This window comes from Chelonia mydas, chromosome 10 (assembly GCF_015237465.2).
Source record: "Chelonia mydas isolate rCheMyd1 chromosome 10, rCheMyd1.pri.v2, whole genome shotgun sequence".
NCBI lineage: Eukaryota > Metazoa > Chordata > Testudines > Cheloniidae > Chelonia > Chelonia mydas.
In genome coordinates, this window is record NC_051250.2 from 74,318,356 (window position 1) to 74,330,794 (window position 12,439).

Here is a 12,439-nt window from a genome sequence, read left to right on the forward strand (position 1 = left end):
GTCCTGTCTATACTAGAGATATTTATCATGCTAAGAGCCGTGTCATCCTCACACATCACGTCTGCACACAAGAATGCACCAAATGGTTTCCAGGCAGGATTAGACTTGCTATCAGTAGGGCAAAATACCCTTTCAGCATCCATCCGTTTAGTGCCAGGTCAGGGAACACTAAAACAGCACAGATTGAAACGGTTCTGATAGTTGTCCCACCCCGTCCCACAGTGCACCAGCAGCCTTTCACAATCTCCCAGGATGTGCCTGGGAACTGTGAGAGAGGACCTCAGAGGGCATTGCAATTGGAACAGTTTAGAACAGCAGTAGTTTAGATGCAGGGCACAGTAGCAGTGGACGGCATGGGCACACCAAACTGGCTGTGCTTAAACCAGTGGAACTTCAGTGCACCAGTGAAGATGCAGCCTAGATGGCCTGACTCCTTCACAGTAGAACTTAGGAGAGTCCCCTGTGCTGGGGCCCTTTTTTGCATCCCCTGTGATGTGGATGGGAAAGGATCTAGCCATAAGAAGACTTCTGCATAAATTTATGGACTGCGCCCACAATCAAGGTGGAATGGGTGATGGGGAGAAGACTCAGCCAAGCAAGCAATCAGCTTGGAGGAACCATCTTACTGCAGGTGTTTTAAAATAAAACCAAAACCATTTGTGATACTATTGGATTCACCCACAGGTGATAAGAGAAATAACACGCACATTCCTAAAGTACATCGCCTTCTGCTAAAGCAGGAAACCTCACACCGTGGTAAGCTGATACATCTTTAAAGCAGTTCTGAAATGCCTAAGACTATCTATATATAATGTCAGTGGTCACTGAAATACTGTGTATGTGTGTGTGTGTGTGTTTGTAAAGTGCTCTTGGATGACAGATGTTATATTAATATTACATTTATATCAGTGCCTGATGCACATTATAAACTGCACATTTATGACTCAGTTCAGCCATAGCTACCTTTGGACTGGGGCACAGCAGATAATTAAAGGGACACTGTCAACTTGAAATCTAGTCAATGTATAGAAAAGATCCAGATCTGCATCTGCCTCAGAGTCCCTCTGACAATTTTGGAGAATCAATCTCTCCTAATTCATTGAAATCGGTCTCTGTCTCTCTCTCTCTCTGTGTTCTGTTACTGATTGAAAGACCTACATGAACAATGAGGGGAAATGACTATGCCAATGCATCTGCATAGGTGGCCCCTTGTGCCTTGTTGATGTCAGTGGGGCTCTGTCCATGTAGATGCAGCAGGAACATAACCTAACTGACTATACACAAAGTGCCACCTTATGCACAAAGTAACCAGATTGGGGAAAAACAGAGCGAAATGTTTTTGTCACTATTCTTGTTCAGATACAGTCATCTTGATCTGCGTCTGGCCTACACGCTTTACTTAAAATCCTCCCTTTGCTACCACTGGTGCAGCATCAGTGAAGGGAGTGCCAGTATAGACCCACCACAAGAATTTTAAGCACCATGCCATGTAGTCCTGGTTTAGAGCAGGTCTAGACAACATGGTGCTGAAAATGCTTGTGGCTCACAGCCCCTGGTCTATACTAGCACTCCCATAGTTGGCACTAACCAGCGGAGCTGTACTGGTGTAGAAGTCTAGTGGACGCAAGGTCTTAGGTATCACTTGTAGCAATAGTAGGTAGAACAATGGCAGACTGAAATGTGATTTTTTAATAGACAGTATCCCTTTAAGAGTACACAGCATCCATACACAGCACCTTAGGCCCAAAAATATGACATCATGCAGACTAGACATTGGATGAAACCCTAGGTTTCTTAAAAGTACCTTGGAAACTTTAATAAACAAAGTTAGCCAGGAAATATGACCTGATGCAAACCTTCTCAAGTCAATGGCAAAACTCCCTTTGACTCCTTTTGGAGAAGGATTGGGCCCATAGGGTTTTATGTCTCATCTAAAAGAGACATGTTCCTGAAGAGACAAGTACATCCACACAGAAGTCTTCCGAGAGAAACATTTTATCATATGGAATGGCTCTGGAATTCAGCCTTCAGTGAGAACTGTGCTTAGATCACAGATGGGATAGTCAGAACTATACTAAATCACAGATGGTATTTTTTCCCCCCAATTCACAAAATGGGCTATTTCCACCACTTCATTTTTCCCCTTCCTGATTTTTATATTTTATACATAGTAATTGTGTGGGTAAAGGAAGGGAACCCAACAACCCTTTAAAATGGTACTTATAATCTTTTAATGGTGCTTATAATTTTTGCTGTGTAGTAAATACAACACTGAAAATGTAATTCTTTTGAGAAATTAATGTGTAGTTAATTTTAATCTGAGCAATTTGTTTTATGTACTTGACACACTTATCTTTTCTATTGTTTCTGTTTTCTCTGACAAGCTATAAAATTCCTTGTTATCAATTGATTTGTTGCATCAGGTCTGGGAGTACTTTCTTGACTCAAATTCGGCAGCTTCTGCTCATCCCCACTGGTGGTCACATTATTGGTTGTTTCGCTTTGTTTACAGCTGCTAAGTCACATTAAACAAAGCCAAAAATACAGTAACTACTTTCCTAAAATTGCTTTTCCCCGCATAAGCCATTGCTGTAGCTGGCACAGGGCTGTTATTCTATTGCCAATGGGATAGATAGAAGATAGTCTATTCAGCCATGAACAGGAGAGAAGGTGCCCATCAGAGAATCTCTCTGTTCAGATGTGGTTCATGCTATGAAAAAAGTTTGAGAGCCCCATGCCCATTTATAATTTCATGACTGGAAATGCATTCCCTCAGCTAAGCCTCGCCCAGTAGTCTCGTTGACAGCAGGCCCATATCAACTTCAAGCAGTGATCTGGGATTCCTTTCGGTGTCAGTGATGCAGCTTCCATCTCCTTTGGTATCATCAGGTTTTCACCTATTGTCAGTATTTGGGGGGGTTTCCCCAGTTTTTTATATTATGGAATATTGAGCTTAGTTTAGGGGTCATTTATACAGAACTTCAAGCTTACTGCTATACAGAGCAGCCCAGAAGTTCAAGTTTAAAATCAATGTGACAAATCAAAGTGCCTGATCAGACACTCCATTCATGTAATGGGAATCTTTCCACTAACTTCAGTGGGCTTTGGGTCGGGCTTTTAAGAACACTGTTTCTAGTTTACATAAAATCACAGATGATAAACTCTTCACCGTAGATAAAAGCTTGCTATTCTGACAATACTGAATCACATTAATGCTGAATTCAGGTGTACGGATGTTACATTTTAACACTCATAGTCCCACTGTTCAGTGCTCATTTATTTTATTCTCAGACCCTTTGGAAAATGTGCACCGTGATCTTCCAGCTAAGCTAACTTGTACCCGCGTAGGGCAATGTATATCTTCAAGTCTCATTGTCAGTGCTCTTAAGTCTGAGATCTGATCACACTTATTAGCACATTCTAATTGTGAGAAAACCATACCCTTGCAATTAGTTTGTGCCAGCCTGGATTATACACAACTGCTTTTCTTAGGGTGGAATTCACATGTTGTGTGCAGGGCTAGCTCAAGGCCCTACACATTACTTAAGCCCCACATAAGGTGTTGTACTCGGGGTCATCTGGCATATGCAACCCATACCCACTATGTAATAGTCCAGTGCAGACGGCTGAAATAGGGGCGGGGCAGGCTGGGAAGGAGTTGCACAACCACATCTATGCAGATCCAGTGCCACTGGTATCTTGTGCAACTGGTGAGCAGGTACAATGGCTGCTACTCTGGAATAGTAGTGAAGGGAAGCTGCCCAGCAGCACTGCACTCTGGCCTTGGAATTTCACCTCACAATCCCTCCTCATTGCACCCCCATAGAGCCCAGCTACTCAGGCTTTACGGGGGTGGATATAAACCTACGTGTTTTAGACGAAGTGAGTTTGCAGTCATGCCACCCATGATTTAATGCATAGCCGATGCAAAGCAAAAAGATGGCAGAGCTGTGAGATCTAACAGCTGTGCAAACAGGCTCAAGGATTTAAAATTCTGGAAGCTATATCTTCAGGAAAGCATTTTTAAAAAATCCCCAATACCACATCTGTTGGCATCAAATTGTCATTATGACATGATATTTAAGATGATTTAATGGGTTTATTGCAGAGTAAGAATCTTGGAGTTTGATTAAACGACAGTGCATTAAAGGGATTTAACCCTTTAAATGATATTCTGACAAAGCGGAGCCAAAACAGTTCATTATATAGCAGGCACACATACATATGTACATGTGTGAATGTGTGTACATATATATACATGAGTGCACACACAAATGAGTGATATAATATAGTAGATTCACATGTGTGTGCATTAGTTACCCTTTGAAAAATTGATTCCACCCTCTCCTGCACAATATATCTTCATTTAGAGGACACGGCTTTTTTCTAATTTAATTACTTCCCACCTAAGGCTTTGAATTAATGGGTGGCTGCAAAACAAGGAATACTTCTATTAGAAACAGCCTGGTGAAGGTGCATGGGAAAGGTCTGACTTAGTTACTAATTGGGGGTGACTTCTAAGCAAAGGTACACGGTAGGGAAAGGGTGATCCTTTGTGCATTGAATTTCCATGTGGCAGAGTGTTTCTTTCACCTTCAGTTCCCTGTGTAGTTCTTGGTTTCCTCTAGACGTTCAGGCTTCTCATTGCAAATCTCCTTGGGCTTATTGACTGATTAGTCTGACTGAGATTCAAAGAACCCTTCTCCTTAAACCTCTCTGCGTGTTCTGGTTCTACAGGATGGGGCTGATAATACAATGGGTTTCTGCCAATAAGTCACAGTCTAAACTTCTTTTTGCACTTCTCTCTTTAGGACCATAATATTATAACCTGATGTGTCATGTGTTAATGTAAAGCACTTTTAGCAAAGTGTGTCTTTGGCTAATCCACAGAGCTAGCTACCTGATATGCTCAAATCTTAGTCCTATCACTCTGCAGTGCTTTGTAGCTGTGCTCTGTAGCTGGAAGTTCAGGAATCTGTTTCTGCTGATGTCTAAACTTCATGATTGTTACACAAAACAATGAGGTATGTTTAAGCTTTGAGATGGCTATTTACTGAAATTCTGTGCTAGTCATTAAAATCCATTACCTTTATTTGGCTACATCTATAACAAAGCAGTTTTATTATTTGCTTTTTCCCTGCAAAATTCTGTTTCCTACAAAGGGGGAGGAGGGGATGGGAATCAATTACTTCTGAAATTAAGTAAAGTTTGTTTCAAAATTAGAAGGGACTTCAGCAACCAAGTTTTGTTTTGTTTTTAAGGCTCGGGTAATAAAGAATAATTGGAAGAGAAAAAAAAATCACCTCAGGTTGTATATTGCCACTTCCTTCTGCATTGCAGTTAATGCAAACCTTTGATTAGCCTTCTGAAAAGACCACACATTGAATAATTTGAAGCAAAAGGTTAATGGTGTTATTACAACTATTACCCCTTTTAAAATCATTATCCTCTTGTTTTTTATGTCTATATTACCTTCACCTTTCCATGAACCCACTTTACCAGCTGTTTCCCTCTGTCATAAAGTTTGCTGAACATCATCCTAGGAATAGGATAAATGCCATGTTTTATCAATCAAGCCTAAGGGAATTCTCAGATTCTCATAACCCAAACTGTAAAGGGAGATTATTACAAAGTTTCTATTTTGATTTTTAAATTGGCTATAAGTGAAATATGTACCTAATGTCAAGGTGTAAAACGATACAATAACGGCTGCTTTTGCTCAGGAAGTCTTACAGATTGGCAATGTGTGAAACTTAAAGGCTGTACAAAAATCAAATTCAATTCTTTTTTAAAATTATGTATAGAATGGGAGAGGAGGGAAAATTCCAGGCAATTAATCCCAAGCAAACAGTGGGAAAATACACAAAGTTTCAACAAAAAAGGGTACTAGGTGGAGATATTAATGGGTCAAACTATCAAAAGCACTAACATGATTTAAGAGTCTTAAGTCTCATTTTCAAAAGTGATTTTAGGGATAATCTTCAAAAAAACTAAGTGACGTTGGATGGAGCCAAAGTCCCATTGACTTTCAGTGAGACTTAGAGTCATAAGTACCTAAAGCCCAGATCTTCAAATATATTTAGGCACCTAATTCCTATTGAAATAAGTGAGAGTTAGGCACCTAAATCCTTTGAGGATGTAGACCTAAGACACTTCTGAAAATGTGTGTGAGGCTCCTAAGTCACTTAGGCCCTTCTAAAATTAATACCTATTATATCGAGACACTAAGGGCCAGATTTTCTGCATCTGAAGAAGTGGTTTTTTACCCACGAAAGCTTATGCCCAAATAAATCGGTTAGTCTTTAAGGTGCCACCGGACTCCTTGTTGTTTCTGCAGATTTTCAAAAGAACTCAACTCCTACTTGGGCACCGAAATGAAGTTGCTTGTGAGAATAATGGGAGATGCTGCAGGTGAGTACTTTTGCAAATCTGGCTATTTCATGTAAGTGCATAAATGGGAGCTGAGCTCTTGAAAAATCTAGCCATAAAAGCCCAGTCCTACCCACAACCTTCCTGTACCTGCACCAATCCTGGATGCTGCAAAACTGATAACAACTCTTTTGTGTAGGGAGCTGGAGAGAAGGGAGAGGGCGGTGCAGGATTCCAGTGACAAACTGGAGTCTCTTTATTAAGATTTCCTTTATAGATTCATAGATTATAAAGCCAGAAGGGACCACTGTGATCATCTAGCAAAACCCCCCTGCATAACGCAGGTCACAGGATTTCCCTGACTTAATTCCTGTTTGAACTAGACTATATCATCTGGGAAAACACCCAGTCTTGACTTAAAAATTGCCAGTAAGGGAGAATTCCCCACAGCCCTTTGGTAAATAGTTCTAATGGTTAATTACACTCACTGTTCAAAATTTTACTCCAGGGAGGTAAAAAACTAAGCTCAGTGACAACTCTTGGCCTTTGAACAGCTGGTTCGATGGGGAAGGGCGGGGCAGTGGTTCTTGGTGGTGTTCAGCAGTATCACTGCTGGTTTCCTCAAGCTGGAAAACGTAGACATATTACTGTGAACCCACTGATCCTAGGTCTCTGTCTGAATGTGGATGAGTCAGCATGAATCCCAAGCCTGAAAAATTCCCTCTTTTCTTGCAAATACAGCAAAGAGCCTTGGATGTTTTCCCAGTGACACTGAGCATTACAGCAGCAGTAGAAGTGGCATAACTGGGTATAACTGCAATAGTGGAGGTGCTAATTCAGATTTGGCTATTATTACAGCACCTATGGGCCCAAATTAGCAGCTGTGGTCACTTTTGTGATCACCCCTTCTTCAGTCTGTAACGGTCTAGTTGCTGAGCTTTGTTCTGTGGTAGACTTCATTTAATTTGACACACTGTAATTCAACCAAGCATATCCGATAAAAAGCCCAGAGGTCCTAATGCTCATTTACTCCAGCACCACTCTACACCAGTGGTTCTCAAACTTTTTTTCCAGCGGACCACTTGAAAATTGCTGAGGATCTTGGCGGACCACTTAGTGATCTTTCCAAATGGTTTTTGTACCGTTAGCTAACTATTGTAAAGCGCTTTGGATAAAAGGGCTATATAAAAAAAACTTCATAATAATTAACTTTTTTTGTTCTACAAATAAAAGTACACAACTCATTTTAATATCAGTCATCTTACCTTTCTAATGCGATGAATGTGCCCTCTCCCTAGCCATGGCAGCCCCCGAGCTGGGGCTGGGAAGGAGGGGGGGGTCTCTCCCTCTCTCCCCTGCCACAACAGCCACAGAGCTGAGGCTGGGAGGGAGGAAGGGCCGTCTCTCCCTGGCAGCCACAGCCCTGGAGCTGGGGAAAGTCGCCTCTTTCTCTGGCTGCCGCAGCCCTGCATGTCCCAAATTCCCCCCACCCCCTCTTCTCACCCCACTGCCCCCTCCCACCTACCCCCTATTCCCACCACCTCACCTTACATGTGCGTTTTCTCCAGGGTCCAGGCACCTAATTAGTGGAGCCACGCCTGCGTGGGTGGGTGGCCCTTCATTCTCTTGTGTGTGGCCGCCCAGGCATGCACCTTAGAGGGAACTATCCGCGGACCACCTGAATGGAGCTCACAGACCACTGGTGGTCCGCGGACCACAGTTTGAGACCCTCTGCTCTACACACCGCTACAATTACATTTACACCTACTTTAAGGCCCCTTTATGCTGACAGAATGGGGGAAAGTGGCCTTCAGATAAATAAGTATTGCACCCATTAGGTCTGATTCTCTACTGCTTTGCTGCCTGTGTAGTCATTTACATTTGGGCACACCACGGGTAAAATAACATACCCTTCTAGTCTGGTAGCATTTTATACTCACTTTGCACAGGAGAAATCACCAGATTTTTAAAGGTATTTAGGCACCTAAATCTGCATCTGCCTAAAGATACAAATTTAGGTGCCTAAATAGCTTTAAAAATCAGGCCCCAAGTGACTACACAGGGTTCAAGACATAGGATCAGCAGGCCCATAAACAAATGCTTTAAGGCCCTGACTGAGTAAGAAACTCAAGCATGTCTGTAACTTTAAGCATGTGCGTAGTCCCATTGACTTTAATGGCACTTCTCAGTTAGACACACGCTTAACGGCCTTGCTGAATGGGTGCTTCACTCGCAAAGAATGATGTTAACATGAAGTTAAAATGTGGGGGTATCAGTGCCGAATGTCAAAATCTTGTCTTTTGAAGAGGTTTCTAGTTCAAAGACAGATGGGAGCTTAAAGGCTTTAAATAAAGGGCATAGTAAGGTATTACTGTCATTCTGTGACAAGAGCAGTGGGTGAACCCCTGGCTTGGGGATGCTAGCCCCCAGCCCCGCCCCTTTCACCCAAGGCCCTGCCCCTTCCATGCCCACAGGAGCCCAGCCCCCACTGTGGCCATTGGCCTCTGCCCACCGCCCCCAGCCCCCACTCCCCACTGTGGCCGCTGGCCTGCCCCAGGCTAGTGCCCCCAGCTCCCCTCAGCCCCGGAGTGCCAGAGAGCCAGGCAGTGTGGCCCCAGCCTCCTGGGCTGCGCTGCCGGGCCCAACCCTGAAGGTGCCCCCCAGCCAAGCTGCCAGCCTCAGCTTTGGGTGGGCGGGCGGATAAGCTGGAGTGCCTCCAGCCCCAGTGCCAGGCAGGCGGCACAGCCCCAGCACCAGGAGAACAGGCGGCATGGGGCAGCCCCAGGGGCTTACCATGGCCCCCATCCTCCCTGCCCCAGGGAACAGCAGGCAGGATGGGGCCTGGGGGTGTAGCATGGGCAGGGGACGTCAGGCTGTTTGTGAAGGCAACGCCTTCCCGTGCCTACGATATCCGCCGCCCATGCTCTGTGTGTCACACAGATGTCGCAGAAACACACTGTCTAACAAACTGAGCTGCTTTGCTTGGTCGTTCACTCACCCTCGTCTGAGTTCCTTTAGATAGCACTGGGTCATTTTAGGTTTGAATGTGCATTCACCAAGTGGTTGCAACAGTCACATTTTAGAAATTGAAAAACAAATCTTTGTAATAACTTTGCATTCCTAGATTATAACAACATTTACCTTCTCCTTGCCACAGCCTTCTGAGTGAGAAAGGAACTATGTTGTATCATGGAGAAAAAGGATTTTGTTCTTTGTAACAACGAACTGTTCAGAGTAGCCATTCAGCATCCTTTGTTATCCATTTCCACGTTTTCAGATCTTGAAGACAGCATCAGTCAGCCTGTTCATAGATTATATGTAGACCCTGATCTCACACAACACTAGGGTGACCAGAGAGCAAGTGTGAAAAATCGGGATGGGGGTGGAGGGTAATAGGAACCTATATAAGAAAAAGACCCAAAAATAAGGACAGTTCCTATAAAATCGGGACATCTGGTCACCCTACACAACATGGACGCAAAATATTGTATCTATCAGGGGCTGTAGCCCATGAAAGCTTATGCTCTAATAAATTTGTTAGTCTCTAACGTGCCACAAGTACGCCTGTTCTTTTTGCCTACACAGGGAAATTTACCAGTATTACTTTACCAGTATAATTATCCTGCTGTTGTTATACTGGCATAACTCCCTACATGGACACTTATTTGGAATAACAGAGGTTTTTAATCAGCGTAGTAATTCCCCTAGATAAATGGGCCCTATGTGTGAAGGGAAAAATGGTGAGCAGAAGAGGGAGCGCAGAAGAATCAGATCCTATATTAATGAGAGCCCTGCTGTAAGGCCATCGCATTTTCTTGTAGCTTGTTGCTGATGTAACAACAGGAGTGAGGTCACTGAAAGAACTGCATCATCTTGGGCTCGATCACCTTGCTGTAAATGGGACCTTAGTCACTATGAAACCCTGTATCCTGAGACATACCCATTCTGTAGTGTAGACAGAGCTTTAAACTGGCTATAATATTGGGGGGGGGGGTGTTTCCTTGTTTAGGTAACTAACGAAAATATGGAAAAAAATATAAGCTTTAAAGCAATCAACTTTAGAACTTCTCAAAGCTTCCTTATGCTGAAATATTAACAGTCCAACCTTCTTAGAGTACTGAAAAGTATCTGTTAACAAGAATGCCTCTATAAGAAAACACATTCTTGGCAGAACGGCAACAGTACTGTATATACTGAGTTCTTAATCAAATACTTAAAATGAAGTACTCTGTGATTGCTATCTCTGAACACAGAAAAATGCTGGTAGTGCGTCCTACTGTTTTCCAGCCATGATCTCCGTCAAGAGACGCTTTGATCTGTGCAGCTTAGTCAGAACTTTACAGCGGAGTGAAATGCAGACTTTGCACGTGCATGTTGCGATTGGAGATGCATAGGAGAAGGTAAAGCCTGAGCATAAGTTTAAGTATTGCAAGCAACAGAAATGAGGCCAGTTTCTGAATAATTTTTTTAGACCAGTTTCTGAATAATAATTAAGAAAAAACAGAGGTGGAGAAATTTGCCACCTGAAAAATGTAATAAAGAGCCAGTTCCCCACACAGAAGTCTGTGATTAATGTGGAAGTACGGTTGAGATATAATCTTCTGGTGTGTATAATAACAGTAAAGAGGAAGTGTGGTGTTATTCTGGTACAAGAAAAGAATGTGTATGTTCTTGATGTTGATATTTCATTGATCCAAAATATGCAAATTTACTCCAAAGGAAGATGAGAGTTGCTATATCAGGCAGTCCAGAAGTCGACCATCCCTTAACCTGTCTCTAAGAGTGGCTAATATCTTCTGCTTTAGAAGAAGATGTAAGAAACCCCATAACAAGTTACATTAAACTTGATATAGATTTGTGGAGTAACTAGTGCATATAGAAAGTTTCTTCCTGATCCTATCTGTTGGTATGGTTGGCTGATTGATGATTGTGGATATATATGATCACTGTTGGTATAAATCAGTACGTGACTTCTAAAATTTTTGAGTACTCTCTGCTTAACAGAATCAAATGGCTAACTAGTTTTTAGCGGCTGCACTGGCTCTACTGCAGCTTGAACTGCAAAGTGAAGTGGTTGTCCAGTAATCTCTCCAACAGCTGGTTAAATATTTCTCAGTTAACATAGCAGTGGTTTAAAGAAAAGCAGTTTGGGAAAAGTGGAAATATGGATTCCAGCTGGAGACCATCAATAGACAAATCTATTAGTTTCCAGTGGTGAAGACAGACTCTCCAGGAAGGTTTGTTAGAAGTTATACCTGAGATTGTGGAAATATTGACTTTCATTATCCCCTGCACAGGAATAGTGGTGAGGGTAGAATCCTGGCCGCACTGAAGTTTTGAAACTGACTTCACTGGGACCAGGATTTTGCCCGATGATTTTAAACCCTCAGCATTACCTTTGAATTCTTCTGCCATTTGAATGGTTTGTCACCATCATCCCCTTGCCCCCACCTTCAGACCCCATAAATCCCCCAACATTCACTGGAGGAAAGAGGCGTCTGAACTACTTCCTCTACCCCCTGGCTTACAGTGACTCCACAGCTTCCCCACTAGCTGAGTTACCCCAAAACCTCCCTCAGAATTAGGGACAGATGGAGGGGTCCTACTGCACAGAATGTGAAGCAGCATAAGCTACTGCCAACTTTGCAGTGGCTTTTGCTGCTGTGCCCTGCAGGTTTGAGAGCTGGAGACTCCCACATCCAACAAGCCTATTACACCACAGACCTCACTACTAGGAATGATCTGACATTGTAAGTAACAGGGACCATTTTCCCTGTTTTCCTTTAATAACAGAGTCATTGCATATCCATTCTGCAAATCACATTGTAATGGTCGGTATGGACCAAATGTTCTGGTATTAGTTAAAGCTTGTTTACCAATTTAGACTGAGTCACAAGGGCTCCAGGGCTGTTCCTCTCCTGCAGATTGCTCGTGCTGCCTCAGGCTGCTGACTCTGCTTCCCCAGCTATGGCAGCTCTGCGTCTGCTTTCCCTTTTAGTGTAAAGCATTCTATTGTGCCTGCTTTTTGCTGAACCCCTGTCTTTAATAATCCATAGCAACAACAGGGGCA